This window comes from Lonchura striata, chromosome 6, assembly GCF_050655825.1.
Source record: "Lonchura striata isolate lonStrDom1 chromosome 6, ASM5065582v1, whole genome shotgun sequence".
Lineage (NCBI taxonomy): Eukaryota > Metazoa > Chordata > Aves > Passeriformes > Estrildidae > Lonchura > Lonchura striata.
In genome coordinates this window covers 34,978,546-34,992,735 of record NC_140708.1, presented here as the reverse complement: position 1 = coordinate 34,992,735, position 14,190 = coordinate 34,978,546, and positions in this window count along the sequence as shown.

Below are 14,190 nucleotides of genomic sequence, written 5' to 3'. Positions count from 1 at the left end.
AATCTCCCCAGGAATCTCATCTATCTGCCTTTTTAGTCACTTTGAAGGTTGGTGATTAAATCCATACTTACAGTGTGATTCTCCCACACATGGGGAGCAATGGGAGCTTTGTCATCACCACTAATGGGGACAGGATTGTGAGGAATGAAATATGCAAGGAGTATGCAAGGGGAAAAAAAACAGGCTTGAAAAATATCAAATGAAAGAGCCAGGGGAGTTTTTAATTTTTGTTCATGCTTAAATTACTGAAAATGATCGAAGCTCTTTGCAATTTTTTAAAATGGTTCAGTTTTAAAATGTCTGAGGTTGTTTGTTTGTTTGTTTATTTTGGGAATGCCTTATAATAACCAAGAGATATAAATCAACCCATGGTTTTGCTTTTCTTTTCTTCTGCAGCCACAGCTTAAACAACCAAACAGCAGGGCAGCTTCTCAGCAGCCTGGCTCCAGCCCGAGTGCTCTGGGAAGGCTGGAGAGGGGCTGCAGCACATGCCAGCTTTGCCCTGATGGAGCTTTCTCACAGCATCCTGCATGCCCTCCTGGAGGCTGATTTCTCTTTGCTAAACTTTTGAGACCTTTCCCACCTTGTTCCAATAACAGGAGGGGTGCTGAACATGGAAGGACAGCCCAGTTTTTGTGATTATTCTGGGTGAAATGCTTAGTCTACTTTAACAACTTTGTAAGACTTAGCTTAAAAATGCATCAGGTCATGCACACAAATCTTTTTCCCCTTTCATATCTCTGCATCTTCCCTCAACCCCTACCCCTATTCCATATAAGCATCAGATTTTAATCTGCTTCTCTCTCTTTTGAAGTGTGAGCCCACAGTGTCCCGAATCCCCAGGGAAGGAAGCCCGTGGAGCCATCCCCAAGCCTCACCAAAGCAGCTGCCCTGGGTACCTATGGTGGTGCAGCTGTGCTGGGTGGGAGGCTGGTGTGGGCCAGATGCTTCAGGGACACTTGGAGTTTGGGACAAAAGCCTCTAGGATGCCACAGTTTTCTAGACTCTGCTGTTCACAGGGACTGTCAGTCTGGTTTCTCCCTAGAACCATCCAAAATGCTCCAACTACCAGACACAGAGAACCAACGAGCTGCCAGGTGGGAATATCCACGTCATCCCCTGAGGCCAAAGCCATGGAACCTGTCACTGGACTCTTCATTCATTCCTTTCTTTTTAAAATACTCCCTCCATGGGCAAACAACTCCCTGGCATTGCTAACCAGTGACATGTGACACTGCACATCGCAGTGCCCCGTGCCTTGTGCCATGGGGCAAGAGCAAATGGCCAGAGGAAGCCACGGCAGGAGCAGGTCCTGCTCCCTGGGCAGCTGAGCTCCTGGAGGAGCCTCCTGCTGCCATGTTTGCAGGAGGTCAGCCTGCCTGCTGTCTTTGCAGTGTTCCAGCTCTCTGTTTTGCAGAACTGCGGAATTTCTGTAGAATGCAAAGAGTAGCTCCTCTGTGTCTCACAGGCATACTGTGAGGGTAAATGTATTAAAGATGTGCAGAAGTCAGAGTCCACATCAGGGCAAAAAAATCTTAGGGAAGATAAATACGCCTGTACACACCAAGTAGTCTCTTGCTTTGATGCTTTAATGCTTTTATGGTCAATAAAGAAACCCTGAGTTTCACAAAGGCTGTCTGACAGTTCTAATATTAGCATCCTCACCACATCCTTGACGATGCCTGTTTGTATCTCTGTGTGATGCTGATGTTGGTAACATTTTCGTGTACAATAAACCAAACTACAAACCTGGTCTGTGCTTGACAGTGAATTGGTTTGCAAAAATGAAACAAAACACAGTTCAATCATTTAAAAATGTGAGGAGAGGAAGATTACATTAGTATTTCTGTATTACATGAAAAGATGTCTAAGTTGTTTCTTCATAGGAAGAATAATAACTTAGTAAAGGAGTAAATGTAATTCAGCAGAAACAGCAGTGGATATTTGCATTTCCCTTGGCTTTAGTTCAACCAAGTCAAGAGCTTTTTGTGATAAATCCAGTGAAGAGAGAAAGACCAAGCTGCAGGGAGGCTGTGCCAGTAGCTGCAGTCCCAAGGCAGCTCCTGCTGGGAGCTGCTCCCACCCCATCACACACGGGAGCAGGAGTGCAGCCTCGACCTGACAGAGGTTACACACCCTCAGCGTGGCCAAATTCATCTATACTGGAGCAGGAGAGATTGTGCCATCAATCACCTGCACCAGGGATGAAGTTAAGCTGCGTGTACAACTTCCCTTTTCTCCTTTCTTGCTTATGGAGTTTTACCCACTCAATCGCAGCTGCCTCAAAGGAGGGTTTGTGTGGGTTCTTTTTTTTTTTTTCCTTCCCTGGAACATTTGACTAAATCACATTTGCAGATATTTCAAATGTTTCATTCACGTGACACCTGAGCTTTATTTACTTTTGAAATAAGTCATCTCATTAACAGAATTCATTATCCATTATTACTGTCATGTCATTCTCCTAATAAAAGGAATGACTGTAGAAGCATTCAGTGGCTTAGCTAGTAGCATAGTGAGCTATTATGCAGCAAACCTGCATTCACACTGTACATTGGAATGCCAAGGCTGGCAGAGACTAGGAGCATCAATGAGGTAATAGTCTTAATCTCTGAGGGGAGGATTATGTTGTGCTGCACTGCAAATACCTCCTACTGTTAGCAGGATAATACTTCAGATGGAGCTATAAATTGTTCAACAAATAAGGACAGGTGCTGGGAAGAGGGTGAAAAAACCCTGCAATGTTCCACCATTATCTCCAGATAAGAGGTGGAAAAACTGTTGTTCTCACTGCTAAACTATTATCACTCTTTATCCATTTAAATTACCAGCCTGGCATGGCCAGCCACTTAAAAGTGAAGTGCATGGATAGTAGTCAGGTCTCCTCTTCCCAGAAATGCTATTTGGTTTTTTGACTGAAGAAATGCTGGCTGTGGATACATGTGGCATGAAGTGATCACAGGCAGAGTGACCCAGAAACACCATCCCACCTCTGTGATAGCAGGGTCCTGTGGCACATATGAGCCTGGACAGAGTGTGCTCTTCACTCTCTTCCTGCTCAGAAGAGCAGTTAGGATTCATTACTCTTCATAGCATCACAGTTTGTAGCTGTTCTCTTTATAGAACAATGTTTTATAAACCTGATACTCTGGTTTCACCTTAACTGACCCTTAACAGTAGGTCCTAGAATGAGAAAGAGATTTCTCATTTATTAGTGGTAATAAAAAAGTTGGCACACTTTCCAGACCATCTTTTGCAATAGGATGTCAGTGAATATTACAAAGCTGGGCAAATAGTATTATCCCCACTTTACAGAGGATAGATTTGAGATAAAGACCAAAAAGTATTTAAGCTGTACTTTTGCTGGGGTAAACTTTGTCCAGTGGTCCCTGGAAAATGCTGCTCTATCACAGGATAGCAGAAGAGCATTTGATGGCAATGTACAGGTCACCAGTTCAGGTTAACACATAAGCAGAGCTTTGCTCCTAAACAAATGTTGCCTTTCACAGGTAGCAGTGATTTACCATGGTCCCAGCACTTGTCTCTATTTTATCCTGCTGTTCTTCCCACTGCTGGAATTTGCACTTGATCCAAAGCCTCATCCAGCCACACAGCAAACCAGAGGTGAATTCTGAGTAGGAAGCAAGTTCTGAAGTCTGGCTGAGAAGCTTTGCTTTGGACCAAGGCAGCATTAATTTAATTTGCCTGGCTCACTTCTCAAGGAACAGAAGTTGATTTCCCTGCTTACCCAGCTGTAACTCAGGGACCTGCTCTTTGCCCAGACCACATCTCTTATGATACAGTGAGGACCTTTTCACTCACTATGTGAAACACTATATTTTGATTAGAAATGCCCAGAAAAACATTTCCAGGTTCTTGAATCAGTAATTTTTTAAATGGTTTTGCTCATGGAAAATTTCTGCATTTGCAAACACTGTCCTGTTTCAGGATTACAGCAAATGAGGGAATATTGACCTTGCCCACCAGCTTGAAATTACTTAAAAATTTTTATTGAAGCTCAAATACGTTCAGCCTTGAGAAGTGGGAAGAGAGACCTCTTTTGGGCAAACTCTTAGCAACATCTGATTTAAAAGATGCTCAGATTTTGGGTCCAACTCATTTCCCAGCCATGCACATGGAGTAATGCACAGTAATTCCCCCCATATTAGTGGTCTTGCCTGTGTGTGGAACAGGCTAGTGGAGAATCAAGGACACAAGGTAGCTGATGATATAACTAAACAGATTTGTCAACCAGAATCAATAGAACAAATTAAAATCTCTATGAACATGCTTAAATTTTTTAATTTTGAGTTGATCCTTCTTCTGTAGGAAGAACATGTAAGGGCCTCCTGCTTTTCCTCACAGAAGGGCTGACCTGCTGCTCACTGCAAAAGGATTTCTCCTTTCCACATCTCTCAAAAAATATTAACCTTTTTGCTCTCAGTTTTTTTTCACCTTTCCTCATAGAAATTCCTGGTTTCATTTCCTAGAAAGTTAACCAGTTCTCATCACAGTTGCAAAGACTGGGATAGAAAAGTCTGTCCCTCTCTAAACTCTTGGTCTGGAGGTTTGCTTTAACCCTACTCACCCTCACAGCAGCTTGTGACAACATGACTCAAACCCCAGTGTTTTCTTCAAGAGGGAGCTTCAGCTGGAAATTTGTGACTTTGTGGCCAAGCACAGCCACCCCATCATGGATCTTACTCCACAATTTCTGTAGGAGCTGGAATCTTTTTTGACACAAAAGGGAACTTTTCCTGGTCATGACTGCACCCTAATTGCACTTACACCAGATTAACCACTGCTGAAAATGGTGTAAGGGGTTTTTATGGTGATTGTAAACCTAAAGCCACTTTGGCAGAAGTGAGAGTGAGATTTGTAAATGTATCAACAGAACAGCTTGTCTCTGGTTCCCCTGCAGCCAGGTATGAGAGATGCTCAGGGAAAAGCATGTGACACTTAACTGCAACAATGCATTAGCACAAAAAAATCCCAATATCAAAAAATAAAACACACACTGCATTACCACCATTGCAATCTCAGTCTTTTGGTTGGTTTTCAGCAGTCTTTGGAAGAGTTGTTATCTCTCTGATTTAAGATACAGTGTTACTTAAAACCCCTTAACAGTAAACCAAATGTCAAAAGATGAAAAAAAAATTTCCATCACCTTCTGCTTTTTATAAAAATATATCAATTTAATAACTTGGTTTAAAGAAAAACAGAATGATCATGTTTAAATACTGCCAAATTTATAAGCTTTGACAGTCCCACATACTGAGATGAACAGGCAAATTTATTTAATAAGAAATAAAATACATTTTCTCCCTGCATTCACTGAAATAATAAGACAGACACATCTGTCCCAAATTTCTTTTTAGGAACAGAATGGCTGCTGCTAACTAGAAAATAGTGCCTTTCTGCTGGTTTACCTCAAGATAAATTTACAGCTTCACTGTAACAGTATCAGAATTCAAAATGTAATAAGCTCAAGTAGAATGAGATCAAACATTTCTGTCCACATTAACTCTTTGATGTCACAATTCAATATCTCACAATGAAAGATGGGGATGTAAAATACAGGAAAGTTTATGCAACTTCTTGCTGTTCTCAAAGCCAAAATATCTGCAGGGTCTGTTCCGTGGGGTTTGCACATTCCTGTAGGAATGTGTGGTGAGCATGGAGAAGGCTACACTGCCACAGGAGCCACAGATTCACATGATTTTTGGGACATACAGATCTTGTTGTTGGCACAGACGTCAGAGCCTCACAGTCCAGCAGCTCTTTAGAGACCTAAACCAACATCTCAGAGATAAAAAATTGTCCCAGGCACACTTCAGTGCAAGATCGTTGTGCAGTTAATGCTGGCACATTTCAAGAGGATTTCAGGGAAAGGGATGGTTCCTCTCCATCTGCCCTCAGAGGAGGGATAGGCCACTCTCACCCCCAAACAGAGCAGAAAATGGAAAACAGAAATTGCAGCCACACAAAAGAAAAATGGTACGTTTGTCATGACATAGAAGAGTCGTCCTTCTCTATGACAACAGGTAGAGTTATGACACTATGTGTCCCTAAATCTCCACAGCAAGTGATTTATGCAATGTCCCATATCAAATGGCAAACCTTCCTTTATGAATTTCTGCTTTCCTCCCAGGCCAGACATTTCTTCTTGATCTAAAGCCTTCCATCCTCTCTGCTCCCCTTGTGCTTCTCAGATGGCACCAAGAGGAGACCAAGAAAAACCAGCAAGGAACTTCTTTATTTATGAACTTAGATCATGGAAGCCAAACAGGCACTTTAGCAATTGCTTAGTTTCATGTGGCATTCCCATATACTGCTCCAATATTCTGGAAAATTCAATTTTGGGAGAAGTTTTACCAGCAGAACACAGGCAAGGTGTGCAAATGACCAGCTATGATTGTGAACCTTCCCAGTGAGAACCAGTGGGGGTAAATGAGAGTCAGCTAAAGAGGCTGTAGCTCCCCACCAGTGCTGCCTGATGAAGTCCTTGTTTGTGGGTTGATATGACACCACTGCAGCTGTGCCCTGGCACACATTCAGCTTGTGCTGGCCAAAGAGTGCTTCAGGTCTGGCCTGAAACAGTTCTGCAAACAAGGCAAGCTGTATGAGCAAAAATCACTTGATGCCAGTATAAGCTGGGTTTCCCTGAAAGCTTTTGCCAGTGTGAAGTGTTCTTAAAAACTGTAAAAATAAAAAACAAAAAATGTCACACCCTTGGCTGGCATTGGCTTGTGTGCAGACGTTTTAAAGATATATTTGGCTCAGGTTTGCTTTTGCTGGATAAGACTTCACCAATGTAATTGAAGAATGTTATGATAATAATAATAAATGTCACGTTTATTAACATATTTAACTGCATTAATAAATGGGAAGCTGTCAAACTGGTGTTACCCTGAGCAAAGACCATAATAACACTAAGTGGTAACTCTTGGGGACTATATGAAAACAAGAATCTTTCTTCTGATGGAGTTGTAAAGTCTGTAACTGAAAACTAAAGCAGTATCTCCCTCACCTTTGTGAAGAGGAGCTTTTAGATAGGGAAGATTACTTAGCAAGGTCCAGAACACACAGTGAAAGCAGGAAAGGAAAAATAAATGAGCTTGTACTATGACAGGTTGAGGTCTCTCCATTCCCCAAAGTTATTCCTTTGCCAACAAAAGTGTTTTGCTGTCTAAGAAACAGATTTTGAACACCACTGTCTATGAGTATCTAAATCTAAAGTAATTTAACCTACCACAGTGAAATGAAACCTTCCACAAGAGAGTCCTAGAGGAAAAATTATTTGCACTGAATATACCTGCCTGGGACAAAGCACGCATCCTCCAAGGGATAGACTAGTCAGACCCTGCATCTGCCAATGAAGTCTGAATAAAAATGCTTGAAAACTGAAATTAAAAAGTAATTACCTGAATAAAGGTCACAGAATTCATTACTTTGTAGATAGGGCTCATAAGAACAAGAGAATACCAGGCAGACACGAGAAGTATGCCCTGCCATAAAGTAACCAAACCACAACTGCATGTAAGAATGCACCATTTTATCTGCCTGGTTTTCAGATCATTGTTAGTGCTGGAGAATAGCTCTGCTCAATGGCAAACAAGTGATGGCCTCACCTTCTGCATAACTGCCACATAATGGGGATTGTAAACTGGGGAGACTAAACAGCTGGGAGCCACAATGGACCATTTGCCCCATTGCACTTGCCAGCTGAGGTTTGGAGAGAGGAGGTTTTAAATATATTTTTGCACATTTTTTCCTATTCAATCAGCACTTTTTCCATAAATGCTTGCAGGTTAGAAGGACTTTTGGACCCTGACCAGACAAAGGTCTTGACTACTTTCAAGTAAAGAGTTTGGAAGTCAATAGAATTATTGACCTATTTGAGAGCTCAAAGGGGCAAGAGAGGCAAGGTTTGTAGGGAGAGGTAATGTATTTTATGAGGAAAACTGATATCACTGGAAAAAATGGACAAGCTGCCATGGATACAATTTTTAAATGCAAGCCCTGTCAGAGGTTTTAGTTTCTGGTGCAGATGAATTATTTGGTTTGCCCCTTCTGTTGCTTTGAAACACCTCAGGGCCAGTTTCCTCCCATTTCCAGTCACTTGGCTGTGCTGCCTTTTCCCACAGCCTCGTCCATGAGATCTGAGCTGCTCTCTAGGTGTACCTTTCTTTTTTCACAGGGCACCTGAGGCACCTCCTGAATTATATGCCTATAATTCAAGGGGATTTAGGACACCTGACGTGTCATGTAATGCTACACAATTACATCCCAGATCCTGCCTTTCAACATCTAAAATCCAGCAAACCTAGATGAGATGATTTCAGGCTGAGTTTCTTTGTGGTTCCATTATAGAATTTTTTTTCCCTTCTTTTTGGACAAAGATTAGCTGTAGCATAAAGCAAATCTAAAAAAAAATAAAAATGTGGCTCAGGATTCTTTATATACTCAATCCTCCAATCCTCTAATCCACCCTCACATAACCTGTTCTATCACACAGCCCTTGGTGTAGGTGTGTAGATGGGACCTGATGACTGAGCTCCATTGTGTGAACACCCACACAGCACAAGCAGACAGAGCTGTTGCTGCAGCTTTTCCTCCAGCACAGCAGCTGAGCTCAACCATCCTTTCTCCCCATCCACCCTCTCACCCCCTCTGTGCTCTCTCCTTTACCAAATTCCAGTGCCAGGGAAGTGCTTTCTGCAGGCCTGAGCATCACTCCCTGTTCTGAATCTGCTTCAGAGATGGAAAAAGATCCTCACCAGTCCCTGGCATCACCAGAGCTGCAGGATCCCAGAGTGGAAAATGTGATGTGTTTCATGTTGCACAAACCCATGAGCTGACAGCTCTTTTGAAGATGAGCAAAAGAAGAGGGTGGGGATAAAGATTTCAACTGCATGTTCCCCAAATATTCCACTGCATTTGACATACAAGGTCTTCATTTAGTTCAGTTCATCCTGGGGATATTGAAATCCTACTAGAATATACATTATTTCTACCAGTGCTGCAACTTTGCAATCAAATAACCCCCTATATTCATTTTATATTTTTTCAGCCTTCACAATATGTGCCAAATGCAGAATCTCTGAAAACCAGAGGACTGGTCAACAACGGCTACTGCCTGCTAATAAAATAAATTGTGCCACAGAAATTTAATCGTTTGTCTGTTAAATGGTTGAAGAAAAAGCAACAAAACAATTTCCACCCACCCAAATACTAACTGAATAAGTTGGCCAAAAGCCTCATATTTATACAGAAATCTACTTTATCCTTAAGAAAAGATGTACAAAGGAAGATTCAATTCCTAGCAGGATGCAGCTTAAGAAATGGAGATGTAGCAAAAGGGAGATTGGAAAAAGCAATGAGGCACAGGTCAATGGCAATATATCCCTTATATTTGTCTAAAGCAAACCTAATTGGAAATTTAGCTAAAAATTCTTGCCAAATATCCCATTAGCTGATTCCCAAACCTGTTTCAACAGCTCAAACTTTCATATCACTGGGACTGCACAGGTGCCTACAAAGGTATAATTTGAATTTGCTTCTTATAAAACAGCTCATAAGTAGAAAATACCCTGGTTTAGCCATTATCAGGCATATTTTTCTAGGTGCCCATAATGGCAAAACCAGCATAAGCCACTCACATCGTTAAAGCTTTGGGAGCTGACCAGGCTTAGCACACGGGCTCTGTGAGACCATAAAGAAAATGTCTGTGAGCAAATTCCTATCAAGAATGAATCAGAACTCTGTGCAAGAGGTGATTTTAGCATCTCTAGCCTAGCAAAGCAATGCCAATTTAGGTATATAAGATAGGTATATATACCTATATAAGATATAAGGCCAAAGTTTTTCTACTTAGACAACATTACCAATCAGGAAAAGAAAAAAAAAAGAAAAAACTTGCAGGAAATCTAGGTGGGTATTTGTTCTTTTTTGTGCTTGGTTTCTTTAACAAAAACTAATAACACACCCTCATTCTAAAATTCACAGTCACATCGTTTAGTGGTTGCAGCTTGTGCCAGCTCTCTGGATTAGTAAATCAGAATAATGAAATTGTGAAATATCTTCCTAACATCAAGAAAAGAAAAAAAAAAAAGTTTTAGGGTTTTCCCAAGCATTTGCAGTGATGATCTTGCCAATCAATTCTTGTTGTGTAGTGAGCAGAAAAGAACTAATTATATGACTTTTTTTTTTTTTAATTTCAGAACAAAGAACACATAATAATTATTGGTCCTGGAAACTTAAATATAGAATATGCTGTAATCCTGAGTTCATTATGACTTGAGGGACTGGTAATAATAATAAGGCATTACGCAGCCCTAAAGAGCTTCATATCTAGGAGGTAAATACTTAAAAGCCCTGGTACATCAGCAACCAGAGGCAGGAGTAGAGATTATTATGGTTTTAGGTGAGGGTACATTATAATTCTTCTTTTTAAATCAGCTTTAAATCTGATTTCAGAAGAGCTGGATTCCAAAAAAGAGCTTTGGTGTGCAAGATCATGGGAAGGGCCTGTATTTTGCTTTCTACTCCTTCCTTGTTTGTTGGTACTCTGGGGTAGAAAAAGTGCCTGAAAATAATTAAGAATTGAACAAACTGAAGTTAAAAGCTTTGATCGTGGAGTGGAAAGAGGAAGCAGATAAGTATGTTGTGTTTTCCTTCATTGTTTTGCTCTTAGACCATGACATTTGAAAATGAAAAGTCATTGTTTGCTGATTTTTTTGTTTGTTTACACTTTCTGTGTATAATGTTTTGATCAGCTCAGTTCACTTTGTCATACAGAAGGACTGTCACTGCAAAATAGCAACTACAAAGCTGCCCTTGCTTTTGACAGGCTAAAATACCTGTATGATTAAAGCTATCAAATGACCTCCTATCCTTAAAGCACTGAACAGCACCTAAGCCATAACTCAGTAATAACAGGTGATCTTTATATGATACTCCTCCAGTTATAGAGTCTGCCTCCAGTTATTCTGTAACCCTAGTAAATATAATATTGGTAATTAATGAAGGGTTGCACTGGGGTGTTCTGTCTCCTGAAGGGCCGGGTTGCTTTGCTTTGCCCCTGAGTAACACAAACCTTGTGGAGAAAAAGGAGAGGAGAAATCACCTTTGGGGCACTCCAGCTTTACTTCTTGAAAGTGTCAGGGATTTATTTCACAGCCCTGCTCCAAATAAAACACAGGATTTCAGTCATGGGCTGGTTACATGTGCCAGTCACTGGACTACAGGAGAGGGGACTGGGGGAAGAGTTGCTGTCTGAAAGAGAAACTTTGGTGGGAAATGAATCTTTGAGAGCTGATGTTCCTCTCCGAGTTGTGTTTCTGAAGGCTGATTCAGCGAGCTTGGCTGCTGTGGCTCCAGCTCTGCACAAACACCTGGAGTAGCACAGGTCACAGAACCCACCAGCCAGCATAAATATTCTGTTTCCATGATTTCTGACAACGTGTTCTGGGATTCAGCACTGATAAGTGACCAGCACTGACATGACATCCTATAGAAATGAGATCCTGCTCCTGCAGCAAGGGGCTCTTGCAGAAACACTCTGCAAAGTTAAGGGTGGAAAAGTCAAGAGGATGAGAAAAGCATCCCAAAGAAGACCATGAATTGAGGGAAAGGTAACAGCTGGATTAATGTTCAACTGCTTCATTTTGGGGTTTGCCATGAATAATTAAGTGTAATTAATAAATAGTGCCCTGAAGATAGGATCAAAGAGACTTTGGGTGTGGTGCTTAATCCTTCCTGAGTTGGAGAGCAAGGCCAGCAGCCTATAATGGATTTAACTAATTCTCTTAATTGCAGCTTCATTTGCCTGATCTTTCTAAATGGTATTAATCTAGATTTGCAGAATAAGCACTTGGAAAAGATTTACCAAAATCACAGTAGGATCTCAAAGATACATTTCTCTTCTTAGATTTTCTTCAGTGGGAGAAGAGATTTCATTGTCAACGCAAATTCTATTAATTTGGCTAAGTGTTCACAGTCTTTGTTGGCATAAAATAAGAATTTAAAATGTCATTAACAAATTCAACCCTTAGAATCAACATTGGAAACGACAAATTCTGCAAGACTGCTAATTAGTTATTTACAGATTAAATACTTCTAAAAGGCAAAACTGCAGCACTTGACTCTCATTTCTGCACTGGGTATTGAAGCACTGCACAGATTTCTGTGTCTCACAGAAGGAAACACATCCCACGTGCTGACAACCACACTAGGAGACAAGATAATCACATTTCTTTATCAATCTTTGCCTGGACAACAACAAATCTGCATGAGAGGCCTTTAGCTCTGAGCAAATTCCAGCCAAAAGAAGTTATAGATCATACCCTCAGGTTTTCCAGATCTGATCTGCCCTCTGCTCCCACCATACTCCAGCACTCAGGTGTTCAGTTCCCTGCTTTACAGGGCTCACTAAGTTGACTAAAATAATTAACAACACCTAGAGTTGCAGAGGTTCAATCCACTGCCAACAGTTTCTCTCCTTGGGCACAACAGAAAATTTCTTTTCTGACAGTGTTTTGTTGGAGAAAAAGGAATAAATTGCAGCTTGTGTGGAAAAAAATTTAGCTGAGTGGATGACTTTGACTTGCCAGAGGTGACCAGCTGTGCCAGTTTGGACTCATGACCCATTTTGAGTTTGACTTCCTACCTAAGTCCTGCAGAGGTAATTGCTGTCCTGCTTGCCCAAAACTCAACACCATCATTGGTGCTATCACCCATGAAAATAAATGCCAAAATTCCCACTGGCTCCGTGGTGCAGGATCTCCCAACTGAGTCCAGTTCTGCTCATGGCAAGGATTCTTCTGCCTTTTAATTACAGACTGAATAAAATATCTATAAAACTAAACCAAAGACGAGCAACATGGGCTGTCCAGCCATACACAACACTGTGTAATGTTCATTGTAGGTTCACACCCCTCATCTTTTCCCTCCCTATTGTTTGCTGTGTTTTGACTTAAGCTGGGCTGTAAATTATTAGGAAAAATATGTTTGTTTTTTTCCCCTGTGTTTGTGCAGCACTGAACACTGAGAATCCAAGGACCTGTCACCCCACTGTACTATTAATAATTAAGACCAGAAATTATTTTATTCTCATTATGAAATCAAAGAAATAACTCTGCTTCAAAGTTACACATGTTGCAAGTAGCAAAGTGCACGTGATATCCAGGGCCCTTTTGCTGCTCTTAGCTAGCCACTAACTCACTTAATTTTGTGTAGTTTAGCACATTACAAGATTGTTCAGGAGTGCCATAAATGATGTCAGGCACCATCAGAAACCACTTCAGAAAATCATTGCCTGTAGCCAGATCAAAAGGTGAACACCTGGAAACTTGCAGTTCTGGGAAAGCAGAATAAATCTTTTTTCTTTCCCCCTTTTTTCTCTTTTTTTTCCTTTCTCTTCCTCTTGGAGATTTGTTTCTTTTTGCCTTAAAGAATTTGAAAGGTTTATTTACAGCTTTTCAAATGACCCCTAATCTATTTAGAAAAACATAGCATGGCAAATTCATCTCGGGTGTAACTCCATTTGTTGACTTAAGCAGACTTGTGCCAGAAGGGAGCCTGGCCCAGGAGTTTCTCTGCAGAGAAAAACAAAGCATTTGAATACAACACTTAATTGGCTCCTTGAGTCCCATCACAGGCTGTCCTGGAATATATTTATTAAAGGTAATTCTTTTATTGTGGTAAGATTGTATCAGTAACTGGAAGTCATGGTATTAGTTTTAAACCTTGTCCTGCTCCTTAGGCTTCGCTGCTTGAGGCTGATCATTTTCACAATGCCTGACAATGTTTAGAGAGACATTGTATTATGTAGCTGAGTGAAATCTAAGACCAGAAATAAGTGGGAACGTTGCTTATTTTGTCAGATATCAGCAATATAATCAATTACAATCCATCAGGGTCAACTTTCAGGAAGTAATATAAAAAGTTGTTTACTGTGGAACTGCAGAATTTAGAGATGTGCTGGGAGCCTCTTGCAAAGACACACAGAGTCCATAAGTAATATTAAAATGATGCCTGCTGTATAATTAAAAGCTAATTGATTTGTTTAATCCTACAAAATTTTTAGCATTCTTCTCTTGAGCAGGTTTTTATATTGATTCACTATTTTACATGTATTTGTTATTTTTCTCAGCAAGTCCTGAAAAATGAATACTTTTATGAACACATAAA